The following is a 12,370-nucleotide window of genomic DNA, read 5'->3' as shown; positions in this document are numbered from 1 at the left end:
GTCACCCAGGATTTTTGCGTCAAAAAGGCCAACGTCGCAGTTAAGTTGAAACGGCTCTTAAATTTGGAAGCACGCTGGTCGTTGACGTCTACGTGGCAAAAATTGATATGTTCCGCACATTCCTTTTAGAGCCTCATGTCAGAGGTTTCAAAAGCTACAGCTTAAAATAATAAAAACAGAACCGCTAAATAAATAAATAAAAAAGTTCGGTAACTAGCAGTACCCCAACCCTCTGCTCTTCAAGAAGTCGTGGTAACTTCTTGAAAAGGGGTAAGCTGAGACAATAGCCAGCTTGTCTCTATAGGCCGGCTTCCAGCTGTAAAATATACATATTTCCCAACTTGCAAAGCCATAGGGTGTCGTAGCCGATCACCTTTCCCATTCAGAAAACATATACATTGTTATTTGCCATGACCACGTTTGAAACCTCGTTCGATGATTTTGTAACCCCTCTTTAGATCAGTCACCCACGATTTATTCGTCAAAAAGGCCAACGTCGCAGTTAAGTTTAAACGGCTCTTAAATTTCGAAGCACGCTGGTCGTTGACGTCTACGTGGCGGAAATTGACATGTTCCGCATGTTCCTTTTAGAGCATCATGTCAGAGTTTTCAAAAGCGCCAGCCTGAAATAATAAGAACAGAACTGCTAAATAAATAAGTAAATAAATAGATATATAAGTAGCTCGGTAACTAGCAGTAACCCAACCTTCTGCTCTTCAAGAAGTTGTGGTAACTTCTTGAAAAGGGGTAAGCTGAGATAACAGCCAGCTTCTCTCCATAGGCCGGCTTCCAGCTTAAATATATACATATTTCCCAACTAGGAAAGCCATAGGGTGTCGTAGTCAATCACCTTTCCCATTCGGAAAACATATACATAGTGTTCGCCATGACCATGTTTAAAACCTCGTTCAATGATTTCCTAACCCCCTTTAAGATCAGTCACCCAAGATTTTCGTGTCGAAAAAGCCAACGTGGCAGTTAAGTTGAAATGGCTCTTAAATCTGAAAGAATGCTGGTCGTTGACGTCTACGTGGCGGAAATTGTTATGTTCCGCATGTTCCTTTTAGAGCATCACGTCAGAGTTTTAAAAAGCTACAGCCTGAAATAATAGAAACAGAACCGCTAAATAGATAAATATGTAAAGAAGTTCGGTAACTAGCAGTACCCCAACGTTCTACTCTTCAAGAAGTTGTAGTAACTTCTTGAAAAGGGGTAATCTAAGATAACACCCAGCTTCTCTCCATAGGCCGGCTTCCAGCTTAAATATATACATATTTCCCAACTGGCAAAGGCATAGGGTGTCGTACCCGATCACCTTTTCCATTCGGAAAACATATACATAGCATTTGCCATGACGATGTTTGAAACCTCATTCCATGATTTTGTAACCCCCTTTAAGATCAGTCACCCAGGATTTTCGCGTCAAAAAGGCCATTGTGGCAATTGAGTTGAAATGGCTCTTAAATTTTGGAGCATGCTGGTCGTTGACGTGAACGTGGCGGAAATTGATATGTTTCGCATGTTCCTTTGAGAGCATCATGTCAGTTTTTAAAAGCTACAGCCTGAGATAATAAAAACAGAACCGTTCAATAAATAAATAAATAGATAAGTAAATAAATAAATAAAGGAGTTTGGTAACTAGCAGTACCCCAACCTTCTGCTCTTCTAGAAGTCGCGGTAACTTCTTGAAAAGGGGTAAGCTGATATAACAGCCAGCTTCTCTCCCTAGGCCAGCTTTCAGCTGTAATATATACATATTTCCCAACTGGGAAAGCCATAGGGTGTCGTAGACGATCACCTTTCCCATTCGGAAAACATATACATAGTATTCGCCATGACCATGTTTGAAACCTCGTTAGATAATTTCGTAACCCCCCTTAAGATCAGTCACCTAGGATTTTGGCGTCAAAAAGGCCAACGTCGCAGTTAAGTTGAAACGGCTCTTAAATTTCGAAGCACGCTGATCCTTGACGTCTACGTGGCGGAAATTGACATGTTCCGAATGTTCCTTTTAGAGCATCATGTCAGAGTTTTCAAAAGCTACAGCCTGAAATAGAAACAGAACTGCTAAATAAATAAATAAATAGATATATAAGTAGATCGGTAACTAGCAGTAACCCAACCTTCTGTGCTTCAAGAAGTTGTGGTAACTTCTTGAAAAGGGGTAATCTGAGATAACAGCCAGCTTCTCTTCATAGGCCGGCTTCCAGCTTAACTATATATAGATTTCCCAACTGGGAAAGCCATAGGGTGTCGTAGTCAATCACCTTTCCCATTTGGAAAACATATACATAGTATTCGCCATGACCATATTTGAAACCTAGTTCGATGATTTCGTAACCCCCCTTAAGATCAGTCACCCAAGATTTTCGTGTCGAAAAAGCCAACGTGGCAGTTAAGTTGAAATGGCTCTTAAATCTGAAAGAATGCTGGTCGTTGACGTCTACGTGGCGGAAATTGTTATGTTCCGCATGTTCCTTTTAGAGCATCACGTCAGAGTTTTAAAAAGCTACAGCCTGAAATAATAGAAACAGAACCGCTAAATAAATAAATATGTAAAGAAGTTCGGTAACTAGCAGTACCTTACCTTCTACTCTTCAAGAAGTTGTAGTAACTTCTTGAAAAGGCGTAATCTGAGATAACACCCAGCTTCTCTCCATAGGCCGGCTTCCAGCTTAAATATATACATATTTCCCAACTGGCAAAGGCATAGGGTGTCGTACCCGATCACCTTTTCCATTCGGAAAACATATACATAGCATTCGCCATGACGATGTTTGAAACCTCATTCCATGATTTTGTAACCCCCTTTAAGATCAGTCACCCAGGATTTTCGCGTCAAAAAGGCCATTGTGGCAATTGAGTTGAAATGGCTCTTAAATTTTGGAGCATGCTGGTCGTTGACGTGAACGTGGCGGAAATTGATATGTTTCGCATGTTCCTTTGAGAGCATCATGTCAGTTTTTAAAAGCTACAGCCTGAGATAATAAAAACAGAACCGTTCAATAAATAAATAAATAGATAAGTAAATAAATAAATAAAGGAGTTTGGTAACTAGCAGTACCCCAACCTTCTGCTCTTCTAGAAGTCGCGGTAACTTCTTGAAAAGGGGTAAGCTGATATAACAGCCAGCTTCTCTCCCTAGGCCAGCTTTCAGCTGTAATATATACATATTTCCCAACTGGGAAAGCCATAGGGTGTCGTAGACGATCACCTTTCCCATTCGGAAAACATATACATAGTATTCGCCATGACCATGTTTGAAACCTCGTTAGATAATTTCGTAACCCCCCTTAAGATCAGTCACCTAGGATTTTGGCGTCAAAAAGGCCAACGTCGCAGTTAAGTTGAAACGGCTCTTAAATTTCGAAGCACGCTGATCCTTGACGTCTACGTGGCGGAAATTGACATGTTCCGAATGTTCCTTTTAGAGCATCATGTCAGAGTTTTCAAAAGCTACAGCCTGAAATAGAAACAGAACTGCTAAATAAATAAATAAATAGATATATAAGTAGATCGGTAACTAGCAGTAACCCAACCTTCTGTGCTTCAAGAAGTTGTGGTAACTTCTTGAAAAGGGGTAATCTGAGATAACAGGCAGCTTCTCTTCATAGGCCGGCTTCCAGCTTAACTATATATAGATTTCCCAACTGGGAAAGCCATAGGGTGTCGTAGTCAATCACCTTTCCCATTCGGAAAACATATACATAGTATTCGCCATGACCATATTTGAAACCTAGTTCGATGATTTCGTAACCCCCCTTAAGATCAGTCACCCAAGATTTTCGTGTCGAAAAAGCCAACGTGGCAGTTAAGTTGAAATGGCTCTTAAATCTGAAAGAATGCTGGTCGTTGACGTCTACGTGGCGGAAATTGTTATGTTCCGCATGTTCCTTTTAGAGCATCACGTCAGAGTTTTAAAAAGCTACAGCCTGAAATAATAGAAACAGAACCGCTAAATAAATAAATATGTAAAGAAGTTCGGTAACTAGCAGTACCTTACCTTCTACTCTTCAAGAAGTTGTAGTAACTTCTTGAAAAGGCGTAATCTGAGATAACACCCAGCTTCTCTCCATAGGCCGGCTTCCAGCTTAAATATATACATATTTCCCAACTGGCAAAGGCATAGGGTGTCGTACCCGATCACCTTTTCCATTCGGAAAACATATACATAGTATTCGCCATGACCATGTTTGAAACCTCATTCCATGATTTTGTAACCCCCTTTAAGATCAGTCACCCAGGATTTTCGCGTCAAAAAGGCCATTGTCGCAATTGAGTTGAAATGGCTCTTAAATTTTGGAGCATGCTGGTCGTTGACGTGAACGTGGCGGAAATTGATATGTTTCGCATGTTCCTTTGAGAGCATCATGTCAGTTTTTAAAAGCTACAGCCTGAGATAATAAAAACAGAACCGTTAAATAAATAAATAAAGGAGTTTGGTAACTAGCAGCGAACTTTCTGCTCTTCTAGAAGTTGCGGTAACTTCTTGAAAAGGGGTAAGCTGAGATAACAGCCAGCTTCTCTCCCTAGGCCAGCTTTCAGCTGTAATATATACATATTTCCCAACTGGGAAAGCCATAGGGTGTCATAGACGATCACCTTTCCCATTCAGAAAACATACACATAGTATTCGCCATGACCATGTTTGAAACCTCGTTAGATGATTTTGTAACCCCCCTTAAGATCAGTCACCCAGGATTTTTGCGTCAAAAAGGCCAATGTCGCAGTTAAGTTGAAACGGCTCTTAAATTTCGAAGCAAGCTGGTCGTTGACGTCTACGTGGCGGAAATTGACATGTTCCACATGTTCCTTTTAGAGCATCATGTCAGAGTTTTCAAAAGCTACAGCCTGAAATAATAAATAAATAAATAAATAAATAAATAAATAAATAAATAGATATATAAGTAGCTCGGTAACTAGCAGTAACCCAACCTTCTGCGCTTCAACAAGTTGTGGTAACTTCTTGAAAAGGGGTAATCTGAGATAACAGCCAGCTTCTCTCCATAGGCCGGCTTCCAGCTTAAATATATACAGATTTCCCAACTGGGGAAGCCATAGGGTGTCGTAGTCAATCACCTTTCCCATTCGGAAAACATATACATAGTATTCGCCATGACCATGTTTGAAACCTCGTTCGATGATTTCGTAACCCCCCTTAAGATCAGTCACCCAAGATTTTCGTGTCGAAAAAGCCAACGTGGCAGTTAAGTTGAAATGGCTCTTAAATCTGAAAGAATGCTGGTCGTTGACGTCTACGTGGCGTAAATTGTTATGTTCCGCATGTTCCTTTTAGAGCATCACGTCAGAGTTTTAAAAAGCTACAGCCTGAAATAATAGAAACAGAACCGCTAAATAAATAAATATGTAAAGAAGTTCGGTAACTAGCAGTACCTTACCTTCTACTCCTCAAGAAGTTGTAGTAACTTCTTGAAAAGGCGTAATCTGAGATAACACCCAGCTTCTCTCCATAGGCCGGCTTCCAGCTTAAATATATACATATTTCCCAACTGGCAAAGGCATAGGGTGTCGTACCCGATCACCTTTTCCATTCGGAAAACGTATACATAGCATTCGCCATGACCATGTTTGAAACCTCATTCCATGATTTTGTAACCCCCTTTAAGATCAGTCACCCAGGATTTTCGCGTCAAAAAGGCCATTGTCGCAATTGAGTTGAAATGGCTCTTAAATTTTGGAGCATGCTGGTCGTTGACGTGAACGTGGCGGAAATTGATATGTTTCGCATGTTCCTTTGAGAGCATCATGTCAGTTTTTAAAAGCTACAGCCTGAGATAATAAAAACAGAACCGTTAAATAAATAAATAAAGGAGTTTGGTAACTAGCAGCCAACCTTCTGCTCTTCTAGAAGTTGCAGTAACTTCTTGAAAAGGGGTAAGCTGAGATAACAGCCAGCTTCTCTCCCTAGGCCAGCTTTCAGCTGTAATATATACATATTTCCCAACTGGGAAAGCCATAGGGTGTCGTAGAGGATCACCTTTCCCATTCAGAAAACATATACATAGTATTCGCCATGACCATGTTTGAAACCTCGTTAGATGATTTCGTAACCCCCCTTAAGATCAGTCACCCAGGATTTTTGCGTCAAAAAGGCCAATGTCGCAGTTAAGTTGAAACGGCTCTTAAATTTCGAAGCAAGCTGGTCGTTGACGTCTACGTGGTGGAAATTGATATGTTCCGCATGTTCCTTTTAGAGCAGCATGTCAGAGTTTTTAAAAGGTACAGCCTGAAATAAGAAAAACAGAACAGTTAAATAAAATAAATAAATAAATAAATAAATAAATGAACGAGTTCAGCAACTAGCAGTAACCCAACCTTCTGCTCTTCAAGAAGTTGTTGTAACTTCTTGAAAAGGGGTAAGCTGAGATAACAGCCAGCTTCTCTCCATATGAATCAAGTTGTATGCAATAAAGACAAAGTGCTTCCGTATCCAAAATGACAGGTTGAATCAAGTTTGGTTAAATGCCCTTCAGTCATTGCAAATAGCTGTAGAAATTATTTGTAATAAAAAAAATCATAGTTTTAGGAACCACAACATTCTAAAAATGAAAATTATCTATGTGCAATTCTTTCTACCTTGCCCAAAATATCACTCTCCTCTTGTCACTCTTATTCCTAAAATGATAAGCTGTTTTCTAAGTCTGGTTAACAGAAGTGTGAACTTGTAATCAAAGCCTACAAATCACACTTTGTTTATCACGCTTCCTATCACACTTCTTAGGTGTGAAGTTTGAACCAATCACACCAGAGAAGTGTGATATAGTGTGATTTTAAGAATCACACTTTTATCACACATTTAAAGTGTGATTACATGTATTTTGCATGGGTTACGACTAGAATAATTTTTATGGTGCCTCAAAGTGCAAACAACAAAGAATAAGATTTTTTTCCTTTACTCGAAAGTAAATCATTAGACAATGTCTTTTTTGCTATACCAATTTAGTTGGAAAGTGAAAATCTAATATATTTTACATAGTTTACTTAAATATTGCACTCACATTCACAGCTGCACCAAGTGCAAGCAATCCATGAAAAGAAACCAGTGTTTTTCGTCTTCCAGCACCTTACAACGTAACAGAAGTCGCATCAGCTTCAACTGAGCACTAAAAAATTATAGGTTTTGTACTTAAATGTCTTGGCATCTTCCTATACATTAATCCCTGGTTACATATCAGATGATTCAGAACTACATCTAGGAACACTGACATAGTGTTGTCTGTAAATGTTCACTGTATTGTAAATCAGTACCCAATAGAACATCAAAATAAGTATTGGAAAACAAACGCTTACCAGACTTTGGTGCATTGCTAGACTGTGGCATCTATAATGAAAGAAAATAGTAAATTCATGTTAAAAAATCCTGTGAAAATACTTTCAATTAACATGTAATAAAACCTGTGAACTTCGGTTCATTTTTCTACAGAGTGTACAATTTTTAAAATCTGTGAACACAGTATTTTACAAAGGGTCAACAGAGAGTCAAACCGTCTTAAAAAAAACATCTGCAAAAACCTGCGAACAAACGTGTCCATAATGAGTTTGTTGGGAAGGATTTTCATACCTTTTGTTACAGTTTGAATGAATGTTTGAATAAATGTACTTCAAAGACTGGTGGCAGGGATAGTGGAGCGTGGAAAACATGCGAGCCTGAGGACAGGCAATGTGAGACGAAAGAGAAAAAAATAAATATAACTACAGACAAAGCCATGGTGTTTGACCTTTCGCAGCCTGCCAATTACAGTTTTGCACCTTGAGAGCAGTGCATACTTCACATGCTCATTTTTCTTGCTTCTCCCGTGGCATTTCCTTATGCTTGCCATTTCAACTGTTTATTTTGCAAAGATACTTCAGACTTCCTATTTTTAAAAGTGGTAACTTCTATTACTGTGAGAAGCTCAAGATAGCGGTGCATTCTTATGAGATGTCAAGAACGTGTTAATATCTTCCTCACCTACAAAGACTTTGATCCTTGGTGCGATAGTCTGGTAAGACAGTGAAGTGCTTCACACAGGTTTGAATGGCCTCTCCCCATTGTTGGGTGGATCACACTGTTTGTATCTTCTGCACCCCGTTCACACCCTATTCGATATGCGAGCCAGTGGTACTCACATGTGAGTCAGTTTTTTGTCCTGTAAGGATTTCCCTGGCATTACAGATCTTCGTCTTCAGCACAGTTCTTACAGGAACACACAGTTTTATTCATCCTCATCGCCCCATTCATGGATGTCTCTACAATGGTGTTCTCCGAGTGCTCGCATACTCTATGGGGTTGTCACACTGCTGGAGGCAGCAGAAATGATTTACAAAGGCATTTGTCAGGAAGCTGTCCCCAAGACATCCACAGCCAGCTTTGTGCCTTTTGCACTGGATTTTGGCACTTTCCACTTGTGGAAACTTCTCTTTATACTTTGCTTTCATGTCCCAAGAAAACACCTTTTTCTTTGAGGCTTCTTTTAGCTGGTTGTAGTGGGCTCTGCCAACATGCCCACCACACTTGTACATTTGGCCTTCTGGATGGTACCTTTTTACTGCGTTTGCAGCACTGGAGTCGCCATCTTGCCAAACAACTTCCACCTTACATCCCTCGTCCCTTGCCTCTTTGTAGCACCCCTCTGCAAGAATACCCTCCATTGACTTCACTGTACCTTCGAACAAATCATCTTCCACAACATCATCCTTACCCCGCATACACTTGTGCCCATACCAAAGCAACCCACCTGTCAGATAATTCTTGATAATAAATGAACCATTTTTACTGAAATGGCCTCTCCTATGCCATACACTGTCAGATGTTACCACTGCCCTCTGCCAACTTCCCAACTCCCCACTGTCCCCTTCTTTCATTATGTGTTTCTCATCGCACATGCCATTCAGAATCTCAGTTATTTTCGGATAAACAAGCTTGATGGTCTAATATGGATTCTTTGAAATGCAGCTTATGCCAAGGCACTGCCTTATTGTTTTTGAAAACTTGGCATAGCCGTGTCCTGTGACAAAAAAATGCCACTGCCAAGGCAAGTCTCACAACTGTCCGCTTTGAACCTTCAGGCTTCAGGCTGAACCACTAAAGTTCACAGTGCGCAGCTCACATCCATTACATGCAAACACAACATTCATTGTTCCACCCAGCACTTGGTTTTACTTGATCACAATAGCAAAATCTATTGGTGCTATTTTTGATTCTCTTAGGGAGGTGGGAATCACTGACATTCTTCTTCTCACATCGGTAGGTCACACTGTAGGGATCACTCGATAGCAGTGCGATTATGGCTAAATCAGAGAATAGTATGTCTGATTTAGGCGTACTATTCTACGATTTACCACTAAGGTTTTTACCTATTTTGCGATTGAAGTCTCCGATTCTACAATTTTAGCTTAAGAGACTTTAGAAATGATTATCCGATTCTACAATTTTACCATAAGGCACTTTAGAAATGATTGTTCGATTCTGCGATTCTTCTGATTCTACGATTTTGCCTTAAGACAGTTTAGAAATGATTGATAAGATTAGATACTAAGAGTGGCAAAATAAATAGAAGGCTGAGTATTAAATGTCTTTCATCTCGTTGTTTTATTCGATATTATTGTTTCACAGAATGGACAACTTCCTGTGTCCTTAACATTAACACTGCTACTTTGCAGTTTTACAATAAAAACGTGAAGTGTTATATAAGTCGTTTATATTCAAAAATTCCTGGAAGGACTAAAATGTTACTTAGTTAATGAAGTAGTTAATTGAGTCTTTCTTTTAAACGTGCCCTGTCCATTACCACTGTTACTTTACAGCTTACAATAAAAACAGTAAGCTCTATTAAACTCTGTTAAAAAACAATTCGTTCCATTATGAAAATTTCAAAAATGACTTGAAATGGTTATAAACAGTAGACTAGTTTTCTGTCAGTTAATAATGCCCAGTAAAAATGTTCACTGAGTGGTGTCACTCCGAGAGGGCACATGAAAGAAAGCATTGAAATTTTTCCTGTGAAATGGAAATTGAATTCACAAATGCACTCGCATCATCGCTAAGGTCATCGTAGTGGCGTTGTACAAACAATTTCGATCTTTTGTTGTTGTGGGGATGATTAATTTCCTGAAGACAGCCAAGGCCAAGGTCTTCCAGTTTCTTCAAAATCTGGATGGCAGACTGAAGGGGGTACTTTCTGTTGATGGGCAAACACCAGCTTTTGCCTCAAATAAACGACAGCGATACAGAGGTTACTGAGTGCGTTAAAATTTTTCTGATTTTGTCGTTTTCGACATTTATTCCATTTACTGTTAAGGCAATGCCGTCGGTGGAATTGGACGCAGCAGATTCTCCTGATGTCGCTGGTGGATGAAGAATGCATTTTACATTGATTAGGTGATTCATGATGACTGTGGAGCGATCCATCCTATCCTTTCCAACTTCTGACGGTAGCCAATCGGTGTTGTCGAGTTGACTTGATGTGGTCTTGATGCAATGATCAGCGACATGAAGAATCGTGGCCAAACGCGCGCTTTGTCCTTTGAAAGCATGCCACACATGTCGTTGTCAATTGTCGACCGCTTTCTCTCATTGAGTGCGTCGTGGTATTCAATGAACGATTCCTTGGCCTCTTCACCAAAAGTGTAGGTTTTCGGCGAATCGTGCAAATAGATCACGCGCAAGAAGACATCCTTGAATGATGGTAGATCGTGGGGTAATTAAGTTTGTAAATCTGCGTAATTGACTTCAACTTCTTGCAGCACGTCAAACAGCTGGCGATCGTTGAAGCCATCATGGTCGTCTCGGTGAAGTAGCTCCACGATGTAATATGGCTGAATAAACCCAGCGATGTTGAAACTGGTATTTTTCATTTTGCCTAGTATGGTTCGGAAATTTCGGGACCATTTGCCGCCATTGTATAAATTTAACAAAGTTTTTCTGGCATGGGAACATCCGTTGGGCTTGAAAAGATCGAGGAGACCGTAAAACGTCGTCATTTCATCGTAAAATGCGAGTATTTTGTTCCCATTCCTGCTCATCACATTGAACAGTTGCTCAAAGGAGAAATGATCGATGAGGAGCTGCCGTTCGCTTTGTCATCATCATTTCCTCGGTTTTCGGCCATCATTTCTTCAATGTCTTGAAGGGCACCTGACAATACAATTCACTTAAAACACAGAGTAAATTACTGACATTTTCCATCACAATGCATTCCATAGCCTCAATTTCCTGTAGTTCAGCGACCATAAACTGTAAAGCAAAATATAATTTAATTACAACCCAGTTTCTTCACACATCACTTTTATTTCATTGTGTAGTTAACGAAGCTAACATGCGCTTCATGCAAATTTAAATCAAAGTAAACTGCATAATTAACATTGCTTAACTGCGCAAAACAGTCTGTTATCGTGCTAGAAAGTTTGTAAAAAAAAAAACTTACCCAATCACTCAAATCCACCTCCAAATCAGCCTCCCCGCTGCCAGTTTCAGTCTGCATGTCATTGCTTGATGCCTACATTGAAAGAGAACTAAAACACTTGTTGAACATTCAAAACTTCATCCAACAGTTTATAAATCAATTGAAAGGCATAACTGAAGTGCTTTAACAATACTTACAAGTGCTTCACGCTGAGAATATTCGGCCAACATTTCGTCAAATGCGGTGATAGTATCCTCATTTGTTTCGGTCTACGGAGAGTAAGAGAAAGTTATAAAGATTAGTATGACAGGGTGAGTGAAAAGTATTAACACAAACGTTTAAACATACTAATGCTCATTGAACTTACCGTATCAGCTACGTGATTTTGAACACAAGTGGTCGCATGATTAGACTCGTCTGACTGGTGGTTCTCACCAAGCTATTAAAATGAAATGAAACATCAAAGATCAGAGAAGAAACAGTATTGTGATGGATTGAATCAATGAAGGCAGTGATGACCAATGCAATATAAAACTTACCTTGAGTTTTTGGAGAGTCAATTCTGTCAATCGCTAATAACAATTCCCCCCCTCGCTCCCGGACAAATAATTAGAGCAGCAGTTTGATGTATTGTTTTAGTGCTTTGACACCTGCGTCTGACACTGATTTGTTTTTCGGTAACCTAATTGTGTTAAAACATTAGTTGTCATTACATGTAATGCATGAAAGGTTGGGTTGACGGTGAAGAGCAACCAAAAGTTTCCTTTTCATAATATACGGTAAACACAAATTAGACTTGCAAAAAATTTACTAACCCCCCTCCCTCTATTTGGCCCCGCCCCCTTTATATTTTTGCCATTCACCGTGAATAATTTTGAACAATTAGGTATCTTGTTACAAAACATGGTATACATTCTGCACATAAACGTTCTGACCTCAGCAGGGGTTAGAATGGGCCACTTCAT

At 39.7% G+C, this 12,370-nt stretch overlaps 1 pseudogene; it reads right to left on the bottom strand.

Annotated features, from left to right (window-relative positions):
* Positions 1–12,370, bottom strand: part of LOC146482577 (uncharacterized) — a 22,073-nt pseudogene extending 9,703 nt beyond the window's left edge.

The sequence above is a fragment of the Pavona decussata genome, unplaced genomic scaffold, assembly GCF_977016875.1.
Source record: "Pavona decussata unplaced genomic scaffold, jaPavDecu1.1 SCAFFOLD_45, whole genome shotgun sequence".
In the NCBI taxonomy this organism is placed as follows: Eukaryota; Metazoa; Cnidaria; class Anthozoa; order Scleractinia; family Agariciidae; genus Pavona; species Pavona decussata.
This window is presented reverse-complemented; position numbering and strand designations above follow the sequence as displayed.